At 35.1% G+C, this 10,966-nt stretch overlaps 1 long non-coding RNA gene across 1 annotated transcript; it reads right to left on the bottom strand.

Moving 5' to 3' along the window:
* Positions 1–6,652: 6,652 nt before the first annotated feature.
* On the bottom strand, positions 6,653–9,895 carry LOC138886454 (uncharacterized). Its single transcript, XR_011405187.1, has 2 exons — positions 9,822–9,895; positions 6,653–7,017 (listed from the first exon to the last, which is right to left on the bottom strand). It is a non-coding gene; the product is annotated as an uncharacterized lncRNA (long non-coding RNA).
* Positions 9,896–10,966: the final 1,071 nt, after the last annotated feature.

Genomic DNA, 10,966 nt, shown 5'->3' with positions numbered 1-10,966 from the left:
TAACACGACACTCGGTGTCTGACTACATGTGACCGAGCGAACCAACTGGCTGGCTGAATCAACATGTGATATCATAACATACTAAACACGGAAGATAAACCAATACATGCTGATATAATAAAAGTCTGAATGATAAAAATCAAAGTGCGGAAATACTAATACAATTCTAAAACATATTTGTTGCCAAAATAGCTTAATATGAAAAGCCTGCGACTCTGTCTAGCTGTTACTCTAGTCTATAAAGCCTCTATTGAAGTACTGAAAACGCTGACTATCTGTAAATACTGAAAGACTATAACGTAATGATAATGCCTCAAAAGAACTAGGGATCACCAAATAGCTGGTACAAGAATCCTAGCGCTTTGAATCGTTAACATGTAAATCAGTACCTGCATCGTGAGATGCATGCCCCGGGAAAAAGGGACATCAGTACATTTGAATTGCACTGGTATGTAAAGTAACTGAAAAAAAGAATTATAGATGCTGAAACTGAAACTAAGCTGATAACCGAGAATTGATAATTGATGACTAAAATGATAACTATTGAAACTGAAAGTAAAACTGAAATGATAACTGATAACTGGTAACTGAACTGATAACTGATAACTAAAATGATAATTGATAACTGAAATGACAACTGATAACTGAAATGGACAAAGAAAATAAGGATATGAATACTCCCTCTTCTGAATGATGAACAACCTGTTTATCTGAATAAGCTACGACATCGGGCCTAATATATATGTGCAAAAGCTAGGGCCTCAAGCCTAAGTATACGTATACATAACTACGGCCTCAAGCCCAAAAATGTATAAAGCATAAAATACGGCCTTAGGCCCAAACATGCATAAAGCATAAACTACGGTCTCAGGCCCAAGTATGCATAAATCATATAAACTACCGCCTCATGCCCAAATACAGGTGTTCAACATTCAGGAACTGAGAATCATACTGAAATACATGATGTTGAAATACTGAACCATACTAAGTTACATGATACTTGAATGCTGAATAGAGCTAGACTGAGATATGTATTCATGAACTGATTATGAAAAACTGAAACTTCAACTGTTTATGACATGCTGAGTAATCTAGACTGAGACTCATTGACATCAAACCCAAGTCTATATTGATTATGCACTGATTTTACAACATTTAGAATGAAAGTCATGAGTGAGTTACGAAGCTAGAGAATAGAAGTTCTACGACTATTCATGGAACTAAGGCATAATCACTTTCTGAGGAAACTAATAATAGTCATAATAAATGGGACGTAGGGAGAATCATAAACATTCCCAAACGTAAAGAGAGTTAGCCTCACATACCTCAATTTCGCCCCTTAGTGATACTACAATGATCCACAATACTAAGAACCTTCAATCTACAATAGCAACATCCAATGGCACCCAATATTAGTAACAAATTCCATAACTTAATCCATTTAGGCATATTATCAAATAACTTGTAGGCATAAATCTCTACACTTCATCACCACATAATTAGTTCATCTATCTACCACTATTCATCAACAATTTATCCCACCATCTTGATTGCCTAACTTATAACTTCCAAAATCACATATATGACAATCCATCCACACCCAACCAACTAAGTTTCATTAAATAAACATATTTCAATCTCTATAATAGTTGTGTAATTAAATTGGGAACTTATGGTTTCCAATCACCATACCAAGAGTTCCAATACTTATTCATACTCTTATTCCCTTAGTAAATCCATACATGTAAGTCTAAGGGTGTAGGATTACCTTTTTGGAATAAATCTTGCAAAACCCTCCTTTGAGTTCTTGAAGAAATCCCTATAAAATCTAAGTATTTTATGTATAGATTTCATCAATACTAGTGTATAAATAATGGAATTCACACCAAGATAATAGGTATTGCTTACTTGAAGATGGGAGGGGTTGGAGTTCTTGAGAGAGTGGAGGAAAACCCTAAAATTAGTCCAAATGAAGTGGGGAAAATAACCCCCGAAGATTTTATATCAAAATAGGGTCGGGTTGAAAAAGAATGAAGATTTGCACAGCTGCGGCGCATGGGGCATCGTGGTAATGAAAAGAAATTTGGAGGTGCTCTGTTAATCTACACAGCCGCGCCGCATAGGGCGACGCATGGGGCGGTGCGGTAGTGTAAAATTTTGCGAGCTTTTGGTAATTTGGTCATAACTTCTGGTAGAAGTGTCCAAATGATGAACGATCTGAAGCATTAGAAACTAGACTCGAATATCTTTCATTTAATAGGTTGTGCATCACATAAAACTGTTACACCCCACAATAATTATGTCAATATTATGTTCTGCAATATTATATTACGACAATGTTACGTTCTGCAGTAATATATTACGATGGTGTTATGTCTTGCAATATCAATTTACGACAGTGTTCTACCCAGAAGTATTACATTACCGTGATGTTGCGCTTTGCAGTAATAAGTTACGACAGTGTTGCACCCTGCAGTATTTTACGTTGAATTTGTCGTAAGGTAATTGACATCAGTCCAAGGAAAAGATTATTTGGGGATTATAAGGATTATGCTATTTAACAAGTGATTAGTAAATTCGTGAAGGTAAGAGGGTAAGTAATATCGAAGAAAACGAATTTTGACGAAGTTTGGCATATTGGGGTAAAATACAGTCCGAGATAAAATACCCGGTATTTATGGACTAGTGTCATACAAGGTATTATATGGTCATGACATAAAGTATATAAGGTATGAGAAAAGTGAGTAATATTTTAAGCAAGTGGGAATATTTCTCAATTTTACGGGTAATTGATTAATTACCGAGTAACGAGACCTTACCTAATTACCTAATAAGGGGATAAAGATTAATAAATTCCACCCAAAAAAAACGTGGCAGCCATGGCACTTTCCAAATAATGACTCTTTGCTCATTTGGATAGGTGGCAACCTAAGAAACTTGTGTCAAGACACCTCCCTCAAAATTCCTAAGACTTTCCAATCTAAGAGATTTATCTACAATTCACATTGTAGTCTGAACATTTTCGACCACTATGGATCCAAGAAAAGCTTCTGCAAATCAAACAAAATTCCAAGACTTTATTGGAATCTTTATTAAATCAAAGGAAACAAACGTCTCATTTCAAAGACAAATTTTAAAATTTCTGTTCAAGTGACAAGCTTTATCAAACTTTATAATCAAAGACAAGCTTTATCAAACTTCTGTTCAAGTGAAAAGCATGAAGCTTAACGTTTTGTTCAAGAATTAGAATTCCAACGAAGTAGAAGGAAATGTCGTTTTAGAATTTCAACAAAAGCAGAAGCTTAATCCGATTTTTGGAGTTGTAAGAAATATTACACGGAGTTTTCCCTACTCCAGGTATGTTAAGGCTATCCCTTCTTTCTTTTGGCATGATCCATACGATACGAATGAAACGTGCAAATGCACAAATTCCATAAGTGACTCTATTCATAGAAGTATTAGTAATATCTATGTTCTTGAATTTCCACGTGTCATAATATATTATCATCTGTTTATGGGTCTCAGAAAAATACGAAAGTTGAAAAGATATTACTTTATGATATTACTCAAAGGCAAAGTGGTCTTATGACAATTTTGAAAGATTTTATTAACGTACTTTTCATACATTGCATACATGTACATTGACCCATGACTCAGACGGCGTTATATACGCATATATATGTATATATATGTATATGGGATATGGAAAAAGGTTACGGCGTTATATACGCACCACCACCTAATCAGCTGATATATGATGATGATGTTGCCCACAGTGGCTGAAATATGATTCAAACGGCGTTATATACACATATATGGGTATGTATTCAAATGGCGTTATATACGCATATATATATATATATATATATGTATGTATGTATTCAAACGGCGTTATATACGCGTATATATGTATATGGGATATGGGAATGGTTATGGCATTATATACGCACCACCACCTGATCAATTGGTATACGATTTTGACTTTGTCCATAGTGGCCGATATGATATGATGGGATGCCCTCAGAGGTTGATGATGTTATGAAACATATACCTATGCACGACATGACATTCATACGCATATGCATGATGCTGAAAGTAATTTATGATTTACAAAGTTATTCAGACTTACGGGTTGAGTCATGTACTCCATATGTCTTTCATGTCTCCTATGTATTTATTTATGTGTCTTACATACTCGGTACATTATTCGTACTAACGTCCCTTTTGCCTGGGGATGCTGCGTTTCATGCCCGCAGGTCCTGATAGACAGGTCGAGAGCTCTCCAAGTAGGCTATCAGCTCAGCGGAAGATGTTGGTGGGCTCCATTTGATTCGGAGTTGCGTATTTGGTTAGTATGATCTAGACATCTATTGCTTAGTATGATGGGGCTCTGTCCCGACCTTTGTGACACTTATGTACTCTTAGAGGCTTGTAGACATATGTCGTGTATGTGAAAGATTGTACGACCCTGTCAGCCTATGTTTAAGTTTATAAATGATTATGTTAGCCTATTAGGCCCATATGTCACATGTATATAATGATGTAATAAGAAAGGTACATTACGTTGGTACTCGGTCAAGTAAGGTACTGGGTGCCCGTCGCGGTCCATCGGTTTGGGTCATGACAAAAGTGGTATCAGAGCAGTTCTGTCCTAGAGAGTCTACAAGCCGTGTCTAGTAGAGTTTTGTTTATGGGTATGTCGTGCACCACACTTATAAACAGGAGGCTACAAGGTATTTAAGACTGTCCCTCTTTCTTCTTACTCTAGATCGTGTGGTAGAGCTCACTTATAAGAATTCAAATCCGAAGCTTCTATTTTTATTCGTAATAAGACGATGCCTATGTTCAGAAAGATGATCGATAAGAGATATAGCTGTGGAAGTGTTGAATTAGAGGAACTCGACTTTGTATCATGCTTGTGATAAGTAAATATGAGGTCTTCAACAGATTATGCGTACTGAAGGGTGTAAGCCTCTTGATAAGGGGCCTTATGGAAAGAATGCCTATCCACCTTTATGGTGAAAGACAATGAGAGATCAAGAAGATAAATACTAGTTTCAACAAGCAAAAGAAGCAAGATAAGGAAGGGTATGAGGCGCTCAGTTAACGAAGGTTAACATTGGTTATAATTCAGGTAGAGGAACATAAGTCTTTTGAGTTATATTCAACAGTAACAGAGGTATATACGATTGGTCGCACCCATTCCAGATATGCCCTATAGGGGTTAACAAAAGTAGTATAAGAAGATATGATAGATGAATTGATTGCGTCAGTTGACATTTTCGAAGGATATTACAAATGTGCTAATAGATTTCTTTATGAGACACCTAGATGGTGCACTCTAAAATAGTCCAGCTAGATATGAGTGCTACAAAGACATGCACTATAACCTTGAAGGGATAAATATTACCTTAGTGTTGCTCGTGTCCCTAGTAAAGTGATAACTTTAAGCAACTTGAAGAGCCACTAGATGAAGCAAAGGAAAGCTAAACGCGAAAGAATGTCGTATTGAAGTTTTCACAAGAAAAGGGATATGCAGAAATATTAGAAGAATAATGAGAAGAGGGATAAGAAAGCATTATGAATAAGGTATGATACATGGATGAAGATGGTAGAGTGTTACAGAACCTATAGTCAAATAAAGGAAGAGACGAAAGGTAATGGGCCTTGAGACAACGAAAGAGTATAGGCCATAAGGTTATATCCTCATTTTGAGAAATAAGTTTGTGGCTCCAACACGACTACCAGAGGGGAAAGTTAATCTCTAGAGTAACAGAAATCAGTATGGACTGGTACACAAGATAAATTAAATATGAATTAGGGACTAAATGATTGGAAAGTACTCGGCATCATGGGAATTTTAGATTTCGTTCCAGCGGTAATAGAATGGGCCACAAAAGAAAATTCATGATGAATTTAGAGAATGGTCATTTAGGGAGACGCTTCCTTAGAGCAAACAATGTGAGTAAAGTTAAGCTTAAGAGACTATATGTGCCAATTACGCTAAGTGTCACCCTCATGAGTAAGGGAATTTGTCATCATTGGTACAAAAGGATTGCCGCAAGGCGAGTAAGGATCATTGATGTTGAGAAACGGCGCCAAAGATGAAGAGGTAAACATCTATAGGTAGCTCTTCTTGGCTTCAGCTTTTAGTACACCCCTAAAGGGGGAATATGGAGTGACATGGCATTAAGTCAAAATTAAGTCGTTCTAGTGACTATGGAAAGGTAAAGGAAGAATGCGATAAATGAAAGAAGAATGAGATGTCACTTATCCAAATCTTACAGATATGCTACAATTCAAGAATATTGTGCTAGCATAACGTCAAGGAGAGGAAGTAAAAGTTCCTTCCTGAGCTGTTATTAATAAATAAGGAGCCAGTGCGAAACGTAAGTTAAAACAAAGTAAATAACCCAAGAAAGATTACGAGGAATATTGATATGAGAATGGGCCAACGAGTAGTTAGTAATTGGTCAGGAAGATCTCAGTTATGGCTAAACAGGAGGTTACAGACGAGTCATCAGATCGTGTAAGATAAACATAGTAGAACCCAACATGGAGAACTCAGCCTCGAAGAACATCATTATAATACTTGAGATATATTCAAACAAGATTCGGGTTAGTTAAAGGTACCGTATGAGTGTTACAGGAATAAAAGAAAGTGCCACTGGGAAGGCAGTCAAAATATTAGTTCAGAAGTAACCATACAAGTAAAAGGGCATGGAAGTAAACAACTATAGATGATTATAGGCAAGTAAGGACAAAAAAAAGAAAAAAAAAAGAAAAAAGGTCTGTAATAAGCTCATAGCTTTAAGCTTCAGCTCTAGAGCTGAAGTTTTTTATTTTTTTAACTATCGAACTTCAGCTCTAGAGCTGAAGTTTTTGTTTTTTAACTATCGAACTTCAGCTCTAGAACTGAAGTTTTTGTTTGTAAGCTTCACAAGGATCATGGCCATTTCATTCGTTCAGCTTGCACACATCGACAAACTTTTGCATTGCAGTGTGGTATTGAGTTCCCTACAATATATAATAGATGAACAGAGCTAAAGAAGAGAAGAACAAGAAGAAAAGGAAAACCAATAAGCACCAAGCCTTGTTGATATATAAAAGAACGGAAAGGATGGGGGTGCGTGGTTGAAGGGCAGAGTAGACAACCACCCAACACACAAAAATAATCTACTCTTTATTTACACAATCTTTGATATATGCATCTACATTGAGTTTTCGATGCTTTGATATAATGTGAACATGCAATTCTCTAGGGGAGTGAACATTTTGTTAGTTTCCAAAAACAGAAATATATTTTTATTCTTGTAATTAATCTAAACAGAAAGAACATCCACAATATTGAAAATAAACTGATGGTGGCAAAAGATTTTCCTTTCTCTCATTATTGAAGTTACTTTTGCAGAAAAGGGAGAAGGAGAAGTTTGAGAAAGAAGAGACGGATATAACTTTGAGGAGGAGAAGGAAGAGAAAGGGGCTGAAGTTATTTAAAAAGTGGGTACAAGTTAAAAGTTTTTAAAAAAAATGGGTATAGGTTAAATGGGGGAAACCAAATAGGGCGTCCCGTGCAATTTTTACGTAGGGTACTGCACATGTAAATATTGGGGTATTATCACTTTTAACCCAAGCTAGAAACTATTTACATCTGATAGCCGAAAAAATGTATAATATTTGTATATACTATATATATATATATATATATATATATATATATATAGTGTCATTTTTACGTAAATGTTTAGTGTGGACACGTAGAGTTCTACGTAAAATTCTATTGCATTTTGTAGGGTACTTTGTAGAAAATATTTATTCCTATTTCTACACGTCCGATAAGAAGTCCTGCTCCAACCGCCAACGAGTCATTTACTTAAAAGAACCCTCCCCATGAGGCAGGGGTGTTCATGGTTCGGTTTGGATCGATTTTCCCTAAAAAGAAACCAAACCAAGTAAGTCGGTTTTTCAAATATTAAAACCAAATTAAATCAATTAAGTCGGTTTTTTATTGATAGTTTTGTCGGGTTTTTGGTTTTTTCGGTTTTTAGTCGGGGTTTTCTTAAATATAAGACATACACTACCAAACACATATTCCGGCGACTACATTTCAACTTAACACTATCAAATCAATTACCCTTTGAGAAATCTATCATTTACCAAGATATATTGATGATAATTGAAGCAAATAGTGATGAATAATTTTAAGGACTTAATTAAAAATAAATTATTTTTAACATGAAATAGATTCTTATACTTAGCAAAAAAAAAAAAAAAAAAAACCAATCAAACTAGATTGTAAAGGCAAAGATTTTGTACTAAAAGTGCAAATAATTAACATATACAATAAAAGTTTAGAAATTTTGTACAAAAATATACATATATATAGTTGTAGCAGTAAATTGAAATAGCTCAAAAAATAGCTACTTCTATAGTCGGTTTGGTTTGTTTTTTTTCGATTTTTTTTTATTAAAACCAAAACCAAACCAAATTTGATCGGTTTTTAAAATTCAAAACCAAAACCAAACCAAACCAAAAAGTATCGATTTTTTTGGTCGGTTTGATTTGGTTTTCGGTTTGATTCGGTTTTTCGGATTTTTATAAACACCCCTACCGCGAGGGATACACCAAAACAAATGAATGATCCTCTTAAATAGGTTAAGCCCCTCACTAGCTAGATTGTTTAAACGGCAAGGATTGTGCAAAAATGAAATGTTAGTAATGCTCAAGAAGCAAGCATTATTTTTAGACAATCGAAAATATATACTATTCCATCCGTTTCAATTTTGCATGAATCTATCTCCTCTCGATTCAGTATGAATCCATTTCTATTAAGGAAACTCTTTTAATTTTAGAATTTCAATATTACTTTTAATAAAAAGCTCTTAAAATCATACAAATAATATGACATATTTAAGGACCACAGGTTTCAACAATCTTGTAGCCACACAAACATTTTGGTATGTTTAAGATCATAAATTTCAAAATATTTCATCAATTTTTAGAACATCTTTATGCCTCATCAAATAGGTTTACATAAATTGAAAGAGATAGAATTTAAGCTACATAATTCAATTGCATAGAATTTAAGCTACATAATTCAATTGCTAAAATCTGAAATGAAAAGATGTTGTAATTCGAAAGGCAAGTCAATTGAGAAAGAAGTGCATGATAGTGCACCAAGAGTAATTAATACCCTCACCGGTCCATAATAAGCGACTTTATAGCCTTTGGCACACTTCTTAAGAAAATACGAACTTCTAAACAAAACAAAAAAGTATTCACTAAATTACCCTTAATTAATTGCTACTTTGACACATTAGAATATGTAAATAAGGACAAATTTCGGAAAAATAAATGAATTCCTTGCTGCTGCCAACTACTATGTGTGGCAGGAAAGGAACTGCAGAATATTCAACCAGAAGAAGAGGAGAGTGGAAGACATCACACGATTGATTGTCCAGGAAGTGCATTACAGGAGTAGCCTAAGACGAAATTTAGCTAGTTTCATGCAAGATCTTAATGTATATCCATTGTTGCATGCCTGCTTAGAGGCGAATGATAATAGGTTTAGAAGTGTCACAGCTGGTCCAGAACCAAGGTTGGGGCCATCTGTCCAACAAAGGGTCTGATTATATTTGTACATATTTTCCTTGGTAAATAATATATTTTACTTATAAAAAAAATTAATTCCTTCTTAATTATGTAAAAGGATATTTAATTTGGACCAAAGTAAAAAGATTAAAAAATCACTTATTAAGGAGCAAAAGGAGTAATGAATAACCAAAAAGGAGGCCTAGAATTAATCATATGTGAAAACTTACCAGGGCAAGTGAAAAGAGCAGGATAAGAGCAACAACCGATTTCATTGTCATTTCAATAGGAGTATTAAGTTATATATTGATCTTTTCTATATGTATGGGTTTATATAGACATGATAGGATATTATAAAAACATATTGCAGGCAACAAGTTATTGTCAAGCTTCAACATGATTCACGCACTTCTGTATGACCAAATTAAAATATTTTGTAATATCCAATACCGTGCAAGACTATATATATCATCAATAAAAATACATATCTACTAATGATAGGCTATAATTGTGTATTTTAGTCGCTTATTACACTCTAATTTACTGCACTTTAATTGAGTTTGAGCTTTAATCGCTAGTATTTTGCACTAAATATATGTTTTATGCCTTGTAGGAGTGATTCCGATCTATATGTAGGTATTATGGAATGAACTCAAGTGATTAGGAGCTTTGAATTCTGAATAAAAGCCCAAGGAATTAAGCCGGGATCGTGTTCGGGGATCAACGGATGATAGTTAAAAACGAAACGAAGAATCGAGCGGGCATACAACGCATTGTCTAGTAAAATGCACATAACTTTTCACTCAGAACTCCGTTTGGGCTCCACAATATATCGTTGGAAAGCTGTTTGAAAGGGCTACTGGCTACAACTTTCATGTTTTGCATTTTCGTAAATTCTCACTACCGCGTCGCATGGGATGCCGCAGGGTGCGGCACAACAATGTAAAAACTGGCCTGACAAGAAAAGTGCAAGGCTGCTGATAATCTCCACTAGCGCGCCGCAGGGCACGGTGCAGGGTGTGGCGCTCCTGTACAAATTTCACAAAGCCGGAGTCTTATTTCGCACAGGAAAGGGTGCTTCGTCTGGGCCCGACCCTACTTAGTATAAATACATATAAAAACTCTATTTTGAGGATTTTGGATAGAGCTTAGACCTGGAGACGCCACTTTGGAGGGAAAATACACACAAGAAACATCCGGGAGCAAGAACATCTCAAATTTCTTCATCTTTTATAGTATTTTCAATTATTCAAACCTTATGCAATTGTTTGCTAGTATTATGAGTGGCTACAAACCCATTGTTCTGGGGTTGTGATTTAGCCATGAATATTGTTATTTAATGTTGACTTAACCTCAATTATAATTCACTAATATA

Source organism: Nicotiana sylvestris, chromosome 2, assembly GCF_000393655.2.
Source record: "Nicotiana sylvestris chromosome 2, ASM39365v2, whole genome shotgun sequence".
Lineage (NCBI taxonomy): Eukaryota > Viridiplantae > Streptophyta > Magnoliopsida > Solanales > Solanaceae > Nicotiana > Nicotiana sylvestris.
This window is presented reverse-complemented; position numbering and strand designations above follow the sequence as displayed.